Here is a 12,798-nt window from a genome sequence, read left to right as displayed (position 1 = left end):
TAAAGACAAGGTCCACTTCATGAAGGTACTCTCCAAGACTTGAGGACAAATTCAGTTTCAGCAATACTACTTTCTTTTTCTTGCTAATTTCATCTCTCCATTTGGACCCCATAAGAAGAATGAAATGATTCTAGAGGCCCTGTAAGAATATACAAGAATCAACTGGGATGGACAGGTGGCACATTGTGGAGGACACAAGTTTGGAGGGGTACCACCGATATAGTGAATGCTGTGGGTGGTCACAGTTGATCATTGCATGCCTGCTGTTGCTGCTGTTCTGACATCATTCTCCATGTAACCAACAGACTCTCCCATTATGAGGGAGAGAGGAATGCCACTGGTGGTGAGCTGTTTGTACCTCCCCAGGATGAGATGATAATTTCCCTGGCCTCTCACCATACCACCTGCCTGGAATGCCATATTCCTATGGTAGGTATAAAGGCTGGTGTCCCAAGAAGTAGTGGTATGTAGACTGTTCAAATACAAGACAGCATAGTACACATTCATTTCATGAATGTACATTCACATAGGTTTATAGGTTCATAGGTAGGTACTAGGCTATCGACCCAAGGGCCTATGTAAGCCTAGCCAGCAAGGTTCCATAGCTTACACCATCCAAGAAAGTTACTTTCCTGTGCCACTGCCCAGCAGAGACACAGAAGTGATCCCCAGGATGTATTTCCTATTTCCCATCCACTCATCAAGATTTTTCTTGAAGAGTGCTAATGAAGAACTTTGTTTGACATAGATGGGGTAGCTTGTTCCAGAGTATAGGAAGTCTCTGGGACAGGAATCTATCCCTCCAGCATGTCCTATTTATTGTGGTGACAAGGTTTAGGTCCCTAGAGCGTGCAGCTCAGAGGGATTGGGATTTCTTTAGGTTTAGCATGTCCAACAGATCTGGGTTTAACATAGCTTTATATGTTAGGCAGAGATCATCTCGGAGTAGGCGATATGCTATGGAGTAAAGCTGGAATTTTTTTGAGGCGGTCAGTGTAGGGCATTTGTTTGAGGCCAGTAATCCTCTTTGTGAGGTACTTCTGTGGCCTTTCCAGCTGCTGCAGATGTCTTGTGAGGTACATTCCAAAAGGGGCGTTGTACTCTATAATGGGTCTAATGAGTGATGAGTAGAGGGGAACAATGACCTCTTTTTTCCTGGATGAGAACCCTTTTATGATGAGGTGTGCCACATAGAAGGACTTCCTAACCACTGTGGCAATGCGACTATCAAAGGCGAGACTACTGTCTACCTGGGTCCCAAGGACTCTTATCACGCATTCAGTGTTAAGTAGATTGCTGCCTATGTGGTAGTTCATGGCTATAGAGTTTTTACCAAAGGGGTTGACACTGCACTTTTTGGCATTGAGCTTGAGGCTATGGCTCTGACACCAGGCATCTGTCTCAGTGAGGCCCTTCTGCAGGATGTCCACATCATTTGGGGACTTGACTATGGCTCCTAGTTTAAAGTCATCTGCAAACTTCATTAGCCAGAGGCCTTCTGTGTTAGCCTGTACTTCAGAGAAGTAGATACCAAAAAGGAGAGGTCCCAAGACAGAACCTGTGGCACTCCACTTGTCACTGCTTTGAGGTCAGATTTGGAGTCTGCAACTTTTACAGTGTGGGTTCTGTCAGGGAGCCAGTTGGCAACCCATCTTGTGACATAGGGATTTATACCTAGTTTAGTGAGTTTAGCTATAATTCCAGAATGGGGGATGGTGTCAAAAGCCTTGTCGAGGTCAAGATAGGCTGTGTGAACCACCTTACCCTCATCCACAGCTTTGGTGACTGCCTCAAAGAAGTTGATCAGGTTCAGGAGGCATGATCTGCCTTTCACAAACCAGAACTGGGTGAGATCCAGAGTTTGGAGGTTACCAATGTCTTTGTTTATGAGTTCCATGATGATACATTCCATGGCCTTGCAGACCAGGCTTGCCAGGCTAATAGGTCAATAGTTCCTGGGATCAGTGGTGGCTCTCCCTTTGTGGAGTGGGATAACTGTTGCTGTGCACCATTCAGTGGGCACAATGCCTGATGCGAGGCTATTATTGAACATGGTGCTTAAGTGGGGAGCCAGTTTGTTCTGAAGTTCATGTAAAACGCAGCCTGGGATGTTGTCTGGTCCCATGGATACTGTGTTTTTGGCTTTAGAGAGTGCAGCTTTTACCTGCGTAGTTGTGATTACAGGGACTCTGCATTCTTCCTGTATAGATATGGGCCCTTTAGGGGGTGAGAGGGGGGTAAGGTTAGCACTGAACCTATCTGCCAGGATGTTGGCAATATCAGTTGGTTCTGTAATTTTCGTGCCTTTGTGCTATAACTCAGAGCAGATCTGGGTGTTGCCATCTAGATTCTTGATGTAGCTATAGAATGCTTTGTGGTTGTCCTTCGATTTAGTGGCAATTTTGTTTTTGCAGCTAGCTTTGGAGGATCTTATAAGGGATCTCAGCTTCTTACTGAGGCTGACCAGGGAGCTCCTCCACTCATGGGATTTTAATCTCTTTTGCAACAGTTTCTTCTTTCTGTTGTACAGTTTGTTTATGGCAGAGGACCACCAGATTGGGTTCCTTTTTTTGGAGGATAGCGTCTTGGTTCTGTTTGGGATAGCACAATCCATGCACTCGTGTAAGTGCTTATAGAGTGCATTTGTGTAGGATTCAGCAGTTGTAACTGTATTGTCCATCTGCATGGGTGTCATGAAGTTCACCACTTCTGTCTTAAGAAGCATGAAGTTGGCTTTGGAGAAAATTTTTACTGTGGTTTCCTTAATGGGGGTGGGGACGAGATGTGGATATCAAGGGTGATAAGCTTATGGTCGGATCGGACCAATGACGAGTTTACTTCAGGTGTGGAACACCGGTCACTCATGTTGGTAATGACTAGGTCTAGGATATTGTTGCTCCTGGTGGGGATGTGGATAAGTTGATCTAGGGCATTGGAGTTTATGAATTCCAGAAAGCGTTGAGCTAAGGAGTTGGTACATGAGTAGTTTTCCCAGTTAATGGTGGGGTAGTTGAAGTCGCCTATTATTAGGGTGTTGGGTTGGACCCTAATATTTTCCAGTGCATCAAGAAAAGAGGAGTGGGAATCTTGGGGCATGGTGGGGATCTGTAGCAAGCTACAATTTGGATTGCAGCTTTGCCCAGAGTTAGTTGCACTTGGATAATTTCGGATTCATTATGCTGAGCAACTAGCCTGGAGGTGTGGATATCCTTAATGAATATAGACACACCTCCACCTTTGGTGTTTCGGTCCAGGTTACATGGCCAAAAAGTGTGGTATGGTAGTGCAGGGGTGCTCCCTGGAGCCTTGAACCAGGTCTCAGTCACTGCACAGATATCAAGGTTCTCCATTTTAAGGAGTGCCTCAAGTGAGTGCATTTTGAGAATTAGACTTCTAGCATTGAATAGCATTACCCTCAGTTTTTGCTTGCCTGTTCGTGTTATGGTGGTGAATTTGTTATTTGAACCCTGCCTAAAAAAGGCACTATAGGGGCAGCAAGAGCCTTAGCCAGTATCCGGAATCCCAGGGGCGACAGGTGCAGGTCATCTGTGGCAAAGCATCGTGGTCTGACGACCATGTCATCCCAAGCAGACAGATACTGGATCCCCTTAGAATGACACCAGAAGCTTAGCCAATTGTTGAAGGTAATTATTTTGGCCTTGTAATGCGGTATCATTCTGGGCGATGGCAGAATGCTACTCAGGGCTAGGGTCATATCTGCCTGGGCTACAAGATCAGAGAGCTCTTCCATGTCTCTTTTCATGTAGTCCAGGGAGGTACGTCTCAGGTCATTCACACCAACATGGACAATGACAGAGTCATATTTGTACTTGTTGTGGAGTAACCTGAGTGTGTGCCATGTGTCCACAGTGAGGAGGACATCCTTCTATATGCCACAACTTATAAGTAAAGGACTAAAAGCAAGTGCATATATATTTCACATCAACAGCCCAACATCATGAACAGCTTAGCAGTGCACCTCAGGATAGGGATGATCCAGGAAGACTTCCTGTATATGCTGTTTATTAAGCCCTGCTTAGGTGACAGTATGATCACTCTGTGTACTGATATTATGTTCATCTTCATAGGGCCACTTCATATCATCTGACATCAGCATTCAGGTAGTTGTCTCTGTATTCAGACAGGGTTGTGTGTATCTGCTGACCCGCATTGCCTGATACTAAGGGTGCGTTTTACTCATTTGTTGTTCATGTGACACTTTATCTTACAGCTACATTACAGTGCCATCAGAAGCTGGCCTCCCTGAAAAATAACAGGCCTGGTAAAATTATCTCTTCATATGTTATACTGAGGTTATTTTAGGTGACACTGTAATCACTCTGTGTACTGATCTTCTGTTCACCTTCATAGGGCTATGTCATACCATCCAACAACACTGGCCTTCAGGTATGTGTCTCTGCACTCAGCTAAAGTACAAAGCCACATGCCTGATGCTAATAGTGCTCTTTATTCATTTGTTGGAATGAGATGATAAGCATCTTTTAAATGTAGAGTTACCAGGAAACTTGAATGAGGAAGAAGAGGTAACAGATTGTGAAGTGACATCATTTTGAAGTTAGACACTATCACAACCAGTCTTAAGAAAAAAGATCCCAAACTGGACTCCAAGCATCTTCTTTCTTTGGTGCTAAAAACATCTTTGAACAAAAACCTTTCCCAACTTGGGAAGGCAGAACTGGTTCTATCACTCAACTCGAACATCATGTAATAAAAGACAGGTGGAAATAAAAGAGTCTGGTCTGGTGGATGAGGAATAACTTCCTGTCAAGAAGGAATATCCTTTGTCTGCCATTTTATAACCTTGATGAATGATCTTCAGAACCAGTTGTATAAAATTATCTGTTGCCAAAGACAAAAACAGACATTCAGACTTTGTGGAAGGGAAAATGGACTGTCAGGTTGGGATGTGAAAACAAAATCTCTTAAATAGTCAAACCGACTAGAGGGATTATCCTTGGTTTTAGGGGTTCCTTAATTTTTTTGGAACATATGTTAAAACTGGATGAGATGTTAGAGAATCCCTTAGAACATTAGAAAAGGGAGAAGAGAAAATATTGGAGATTCCCTGATTTAACATAACCATTTCATTACACTTTTTGATCACCTGTGCAGCAAAGGAACCAAAAATGAATTTCTATCCAAAAGAGAAAATAAAATCTCATTGTTCACAAACTCATGGGAGGTTTTGAGAATGCAATCAGACAAACCTCCTCAAAACAATATCATTGGCAATACCCATGGAAGAATTATCAACTGTAACTGGTACAATAGAAGAAATTAATAATTTAATACAGATGTTTCCTCACAAGAAGAAATTACAGGCCAAACATTCTGCATACTTTCACAATCTGTCCGAAAAAAACATTAACATGTGAGTTTGACAATTTAAAATTCTGAATAGCCAAAGTTGTAGAAGCATACACTTTTTCCCATATTTATCAATAATCTTCCCATCCCTCTCAGAAATAATAGAATAGGAATTAACTAACTGCTTAGCAGCAGTAGGAATAACTAAAGTTGTAGCTGCTAGGTCAGGTTTGGGAAGAGTGTATAAAAATTTAAAAAGATAGAGGAAACTTTATAGTCTATCTGCCTTTTTAGGGGTAGCAGGCTGGCCATCAGGAAAAACACAGGGAGACACACACACATCCTCCATAGCTAACAGAACTGGAGGAAATGGTGAAAATTCAGGAAATTCCTTCTGTAACAGCTCATAACATTTTCTGAAGGACTGAGAAACCTCAGTGTACTCATAGGTTTGTAGGTTTATAGGTAATTACTAGACTAATGGTTTAAGAGCCCTTACAAGCCTAGCCAATATAACTTGATGTTATCAAATATATGGCCCTTAGAGGCAAGTGGATGGCATGGATTTGTGCCTATGCATTGAGTATCTTACAGATTACCTTTGTCCATAAGAGACATAGGCACTATCCTAAGTGTGAATTTGTAATTCCCCATCTATTGATCCAAATTGCTTTTGATGAGGGCCAGGGAAAGACTCTGCTTAATGTGAATAGGAAGCCTGTAACAAAAAAGAAGCAATCTCTGGGACACATATCTGTTTCTCCAGCATGTTTTTTTTTGAGTCACTGACTAAGATTAGATCCCTAGATTGGGTGACCCTTGTGCTGTTTGACTTTCAGATGTGTAGCAGCTCCATAGGCCTGGATTTGTGAGTGCCTTGTAGGTAAGGCATAGGTCACCCCTTAATAGTCAGTAGGAGACAGAGTAAAGGGATTGGGCTTTTAGTCTATCCGCATAAGACATGATGGCTACACCATGTATTTTCCTTGTGAGGAACCTCTGAGGTGACTCCAGCTTCTGTAAGTGCCTAGTAAAGTACATATCAAATTGCGCATTATACTGGACCTAATGAGGCTGAGTAAAGTGGGACTATAATTTCCTTGGATCTGAATGCCATACCTTTACTTATAAGTTGTGGCATATAGAAGGACGTCCTCCTCACCGTGGACACATGGCAATCAAAGTTTAGGCTACTATCTATCTGTGTACTAGATCTCTCATCTCTGAGTCTACTCTAAGGGGTGTGCTATTGATGTTGTAATTTGCAGGGGTATTTGACTTCCCAAAAGGTATGATAATGCATTTTTTAAACATTTAGTTTTAAACCATGGTTCTGGCACTAATCTTTGTCTGATCTAGACCCTCCTGAAGGCTATCTACATTACTGTTAGATTAAATTATTGCCCCCAGCTTGCAGCCATCAGCGAACTTCATCATTTAGATGCTTTCCACATTAGCCTTGACTTCAGAGAAGTATATTCTGAACAAGAGTGATCCCAGCACTGAGCCTTGTGGCATATTACTATTAACTGGCCTCTTGCTAGATCTGGATTCACCCACTTTAATCACATATTTCCTGTCCATGAGAAAATTGGCTATCCATCTGGTGACATAGGGATTTATGTTCTGTTTTGTGAGTTTATTTATGATACCTGAGTAAGGAGTTGTGTCAGATGCCTTGACCAGGTTGAAGTAGGCAGTATATACTATTTTGGAAACAACCAAGAAAAAAAAGTTCAAGTAACAACTACAAAAAGGATAGTAAGGATAATCCAAAAATGTATTCAAAACTTTATTTGTCTCTAGCGACTTGTCTCTAAAGCCTTTACAAAGTATAATTCTTTACATAAGAACACACATTCACTTAAATACATTTAAAATCCAATTAAATCATTAAAGACAATAAAACAATTGAAACCAATTAAAATAAAGTAAATTGCATATCTCCAGTTATAATCATTATTTAAACCTTTAGGAAATAAAGTTTCAAACTTTAATATAAATATTAACTTTTTTCTCAGAATACTTTTAATGTCATAAATTTCAAAAGTTTTAGGAATTACCTGTTCCAATATTGTAACTTTTAAACCTAATAGTTCTTCATTATGGAAGGTTTTAAATTGAACAGCTACTGGGCTTTCTATTCTGCCCTTCTTGATATCCCTAATATGTTCTTTCACTCATGTAGAAAAAGGCCTTTTAGTATCTCCAATATAAAATTTATCACATGGGCACTTTAAGGCATAAATTACCCCTCCACATTCACAGCTATAGGTATCCTGTGTTTCAAAATAATGACCATTAATAACTGGAAAAATATTTATCATTAATTACAACATGAACATTTCCCACAGGGAATAGTACCCTTATATGCAATCTGTTCATTCACATTTACTATAGGCACACCAAACACGCTGTGTACTGTGATATCACTAATACTTCGACTGCATTTATATGAGATACAGGGTGATTCTTCCAGCATTAGACCTAAGGCTTTATGTTTCACTTAAATACCATACAAATATTTAACTAAATTAATCAATTCTTCTGAAAACAGGGTAGATCAAGTAACAAAAAATATAGATTCCTTACCTGTCCTTTGTCTAATATATTTATTTTGGTTCCTATGTTGGACTCCACTTTCCTTATCCAAGCCGATTCATTTTTATTTACGTTCCCTTAATAAACTCATATCATAACCTCTTCTATTAAAAATCTGTATAGATTTTTCAATTTCATATTCAATGTTCACATACACTCCACAGTTCCCACTGATTCGGGACATTGTTTTCAAAAACCGGTTCATCCTTAAAAGTGATGACAACATAGGTCAGAAGGTTGGTAAAGCCCCCGTAGTGGTTTACAAAAAGGACACTAGCGTCAAGAATGTCCTTGAAAGAAATCCATTTAGTAGTACCAGTGGTAGACTGGGAAAAATTACTAAATGTGGGCAGTGCATGCAGTGTAAGCACATATTAGAGGGAAACAGGGTTTAATTCAAAGGTTATGGATGGATTAGATTATTTCAGAAATACAATTGTGGTAGTAAAAAAGTAATTTATGCCAGCATTTGTCAGACTTGTATGTGCTTCTATATTGGAAAAAACAAAAATGCTTTTAGAACCTGCATTTATCAACATATTTATGATATAGATAAATGTAACATTACAAATGCATTAGCCAAACATATCAACTTTCACCCAGGTCACTATTTCAAGTTTATAGTTTTTGAACAGATCATCATAGATGAAAGGGGTGGCTCTATTGACCATTTACTGGAGTATGAAAAATTATTATGGCAATTGAGGGTCAATGCTACCACTTGCCCAGGGCTTAATATGGTTTCACTTAGCAGTTTTTTTAATTAAAAGCAGACTTCTGCATTTAAATATTCCATGTTTTTTACAACCATGACAAGAATGTTATTGATTTTATTTGTTTTTGGTTATGAAAATATAGTTATAAAGAGATATAACACTTATGGTCAAAATTTACATGACTTGCTAGTAAAATGTATTAAGTACCTTTAAAAGTGGATGTACTTTTTACAGTTTTTTTAATTGATTTATTGCACTGGTTATATAAGACTCAGTGTGCAACTTGATTTTATTCTGAAGAAGTCATAGATAAAAATTGATGAAAGAGCTCAATAAAATTTTACTTTTCCTGGTCATCCATTTTGCATTGTATTTTCTTAATTTCATATTCAAGTTCTGTCTCATCACTACACAATCTTTTAAGTCTTATGAGTTCTCCATAGGGCAAAGACTTCAGAGTATGGGGGGGTGGCAGCTATAACCATGTAAAATCTGTTGTCCATTATCCCATTTTCTATTAACGTGTGTCTGAATTCTTTTATTTATAATTCCTTCCTTAACAATATCTAAAAATAAAACTTTTACAACTATTTGTATGAATCTATTATCATTTAAACTTTTTATAAAATTGTCAACTTCTTTTTGATTTTCTTTACAAATAAAGACCAAATCATCTATAAAGCTAAACTATTTTAATACATACAGTTTAAAAAAAATCATTAGTATAAATATATAGCTGTTCAAAAAGACCCATAAATAAATTTGCATACATGGGGGCAAAAGCTGCCCCCATGGCAGTGCCTTGTAGCTATTTATATAACTGTCCAATAAATTAGAAAGAATTGTTATTAAGACAAATATGTACTAACTCTATAACAAAATCTGCTTTCGGGTTATCCCCCCAAAAATGAAACAAAACTCCAATACCAAATTCATGGCTTATATTTGTATATAAACTTACTACATCAATTACTATAAAATGCATGTCTTCAAACCACATTGCATCTTTAATCTCAGCCATAAAATCAAACAGATCTTGTATAATTTAACAACTTCTTCTACTAAATACTTATGTAGAAAATAAGCTAGGTTATGAGTAAAATACTGGCAAGATGAAACTATAGTGCAGCCAGGTGGATTCTTTAATTTTTATGGATTTTGGGTAAACAATAAAAATGTGCCATAACACAACTTTTATTACTAAACTTATATTCAACATCTTCGAAAGAAAAATAATTCAAAGGAAAACCTTTATTTAACAACTCTTGATATTCCTCCAATGCTTTAATATATTGTTGAAAGTCTACAACAGCATAAACTTCTCTATTATATAGCTGTAGGCACATTCTCAGATATTGATTGTAGTGCATGATTACTAGTTTACCCCCCTTCTCGGTTGGTTTAAAAATTAAATCTTTTCTTTGCCCCAAACCTTGCAAGCTCTGCCACTCATTTTTGGTTAAATTATATTGCATTTTAGCTTTATTACAGTTAAACATTTGATATTCCTTTTCCACATTAAAATTCAATGCAGTGGAAAAATGTTGTATATTGTCATTAGTAAAAGCTGGTATAAAACAACTTTTATAAACTATACCTCCAGTACTAAGCAAACAATATGCATTTAATTCATGGTCAGACATGCATCAAAAGTAACTGTCTTCACTTTCACCCAAATATTCATCCAGTCACACTAAAGCATCCACCATTTTATTTTTAGTTTTATCATCATTTTTTAAATATTCTTTCAAATGTAATTTCCAAACCAGTCTAAAAAGTTCACACTTAATATCATATAGTCTAAGTAAAACTGTTGGAAGAAATTTTAAACCTAGACTCAAACTACTGTTTCTGTATCTGTAAAGCTGTAGCCTGATAAATTAACAATATAACCTTCATTAACATTAGCTACAACATCATAACAGTTTGTACTTTCAGTTCCATTTACCTCTTTTGAAATAATGTGGGTGCAATTGTCTTCTGCTATTTTCTGACCCATAATCAAAGTTTGTTTGTAACCATTTGCAATTAGCATTTCGTTGTTCCTTTGAGTCTTGAAAGGTTTATTGAAAATTCTCAGGGTTACCTGCTGGTGGTAGTGGAGGATATTCCTCACTCTCATAATCTGTCGAAGTTGCTCCACTATCTAGAGTTGTAAACAAAGCCCCACGTTGATCTGTCCTTCCTGCTGAACATTGAAATCTAACATGTTTACATGGTTTACACTGAATATGATTGGATGTAAATGCCTGATTTCACTCATAATCACGTAGGTCCTTATATATTTTTTTCTTTTTCTGATTTACAATTTCTTTTTCAAAGTTAATTTTTTATTTAGTCCAGACAAAAACTGTCACAGAAGTGTGATAGAAGTTTTTTGTGCAATATCCGTACACATTGTCTTAATGTCCTCCTTGAGTTTCTACATTTTCAATAAGTCCCTCTCCACTAAAATACTGATCCATTCTATGCTGCATTTATGCACAGCAGCAATCCACTGCATGTAAATTTTTTTATCAGTCTCATCTGTCAAATCAAATGTTGTAGAGGGACTTTTAACTGCTCTTAAATCTCTCAGAGTAATATTTAATTCTAAATACCGCTGTAAGCGCTGCGTATTCAGTATGTAGTTGTTTCATTATGCAACAAACATTTCAGTCTGTCACACATTACCTAGATATCTGTTGGCATAACCAGTCGTTGCAGTCATCAGCAAACTTCATTATCCAGAGGCTTTCCACATTAGCCTAGACTTCAGAGAAGTATATTCTGAACAGATGTAGTCCCAGCACTGAGCCTTGTGGCATACTTCTATTAACTGGCCTCTTGCTGAATCTGGATTCACCCACTTTAATCACATGTTTCTTGTCCATCAGCCAATTGGCTATCCATCTGGTGATATAAGGATTTATGCCTATTTTTGTGAGTTTATTTATGATAACCGAATGAGGAATTCAGTCAAATGCCTTGGCTAGGTTGAGGTACGCAGTATATACTATTTTACCTTTGTTCACAGTCTTAGTGACTTTCTCAAAGAAATCCACCAAATTTAGTAGGCACGACCTGCCCTTGACAAAGCCGATTTCGGTCGGATCCAGTTTTTGGAGGTTTCCTATGTTATTGTTTATGAAGTCGATGATTATTCTTTCCATTCCCTTACATATAAGACTAGTCAAGTTTATGGGTCGGTAATTTTCTGGGTCAGTAAATGGTCCCCCTCTTATGCAGAGGGATGACTGTTGCTGTTGTCCACTCTATTGGGATAAGCCAGTCCACTGAAAACATAGGCAGATTCTAGAACTAGTCTCAAAAGGAGAATGACCCCAAATACAGAATTAGAAACGAAGCTCTCCTCTGAGTCTGAATCAGAAAACTAAGGAGAAAACCTATTTCTGCCCCTTCATCTTCCTGTCCAGTTTCATATTCTTGAATCTTTCTAAGAAAGGAGGTATCCTTTCATTTTCAAGAAAGCAACAAATAAGAAGAATCAAAAGAGAAAGTAAAACTCTGAGCCGGGCTCAGTAAACTATTCTTGACTAAAGAAATTTGAGAAGGAATTGATACATGTTTAGTTTTCTGTTTCTTTTTAATAGAAAAAATATCAGCTAACTGTTATAAATGGCAGCAGTAGGAATGGGCACAACATTCTCACAAAACAGGGAAGCATTCCTTGTTCCCTCTCCCAGGATCAACAAGAATGTTCTCCTTTACCACTGAGGGAATCCCAACAGTCACAGAGAATATGGCTAATCCCTAGTCCATAGTGGGTACAGGTGCTACACCAGAGGGATCCATGGTAAAAGGATGAGTGGTTTGAGTTACAACAAAAGGCCACAGTGGAGTCACCACCACAGCAGAGTCACCCACCTGTAGCTGTGGCAAATTGCTAGCCTGCTGTGATGGCAAAAATGTTTGCTTAACTTTTTCTTTTTGTGACTGGAAGGAGGACTGACCCTGAGGCAGACTGCTTGTTCTATGGTCAAGCCAAAAATGATGCATCTTTCCCAGAAAACAAACAGCAAAAGCTGGTAAAAATTTAAAGTCTTTAAAATTCACTTTTTCTTACACAAATATAGTAAAACATACTTCAAAACAATTGTCAGATGCCCAAAATAAAATAAACACAATTTGTCCAAAGGAAAATGCTTTTTAA

This window comes from Protopterus annectens, chromosome 1.part0 (genome assembly GCF_019279795.1).
Source record: "Protopterus annectens isolate FY-2018-M chromosome 1.part0, PAN1.0, whole genome shotgun sequence".
Taxonomy (NCBI): Eukaryota; Metazoa; Chordata; order Ceratodontiformes; family Protopteridae; genus Protopterus; species Protopterus annectens.
The sequence above is the reverse complement of the archived record's forward strand: the minus strand, read 5'-3'. Positions refer to the sequence as shown.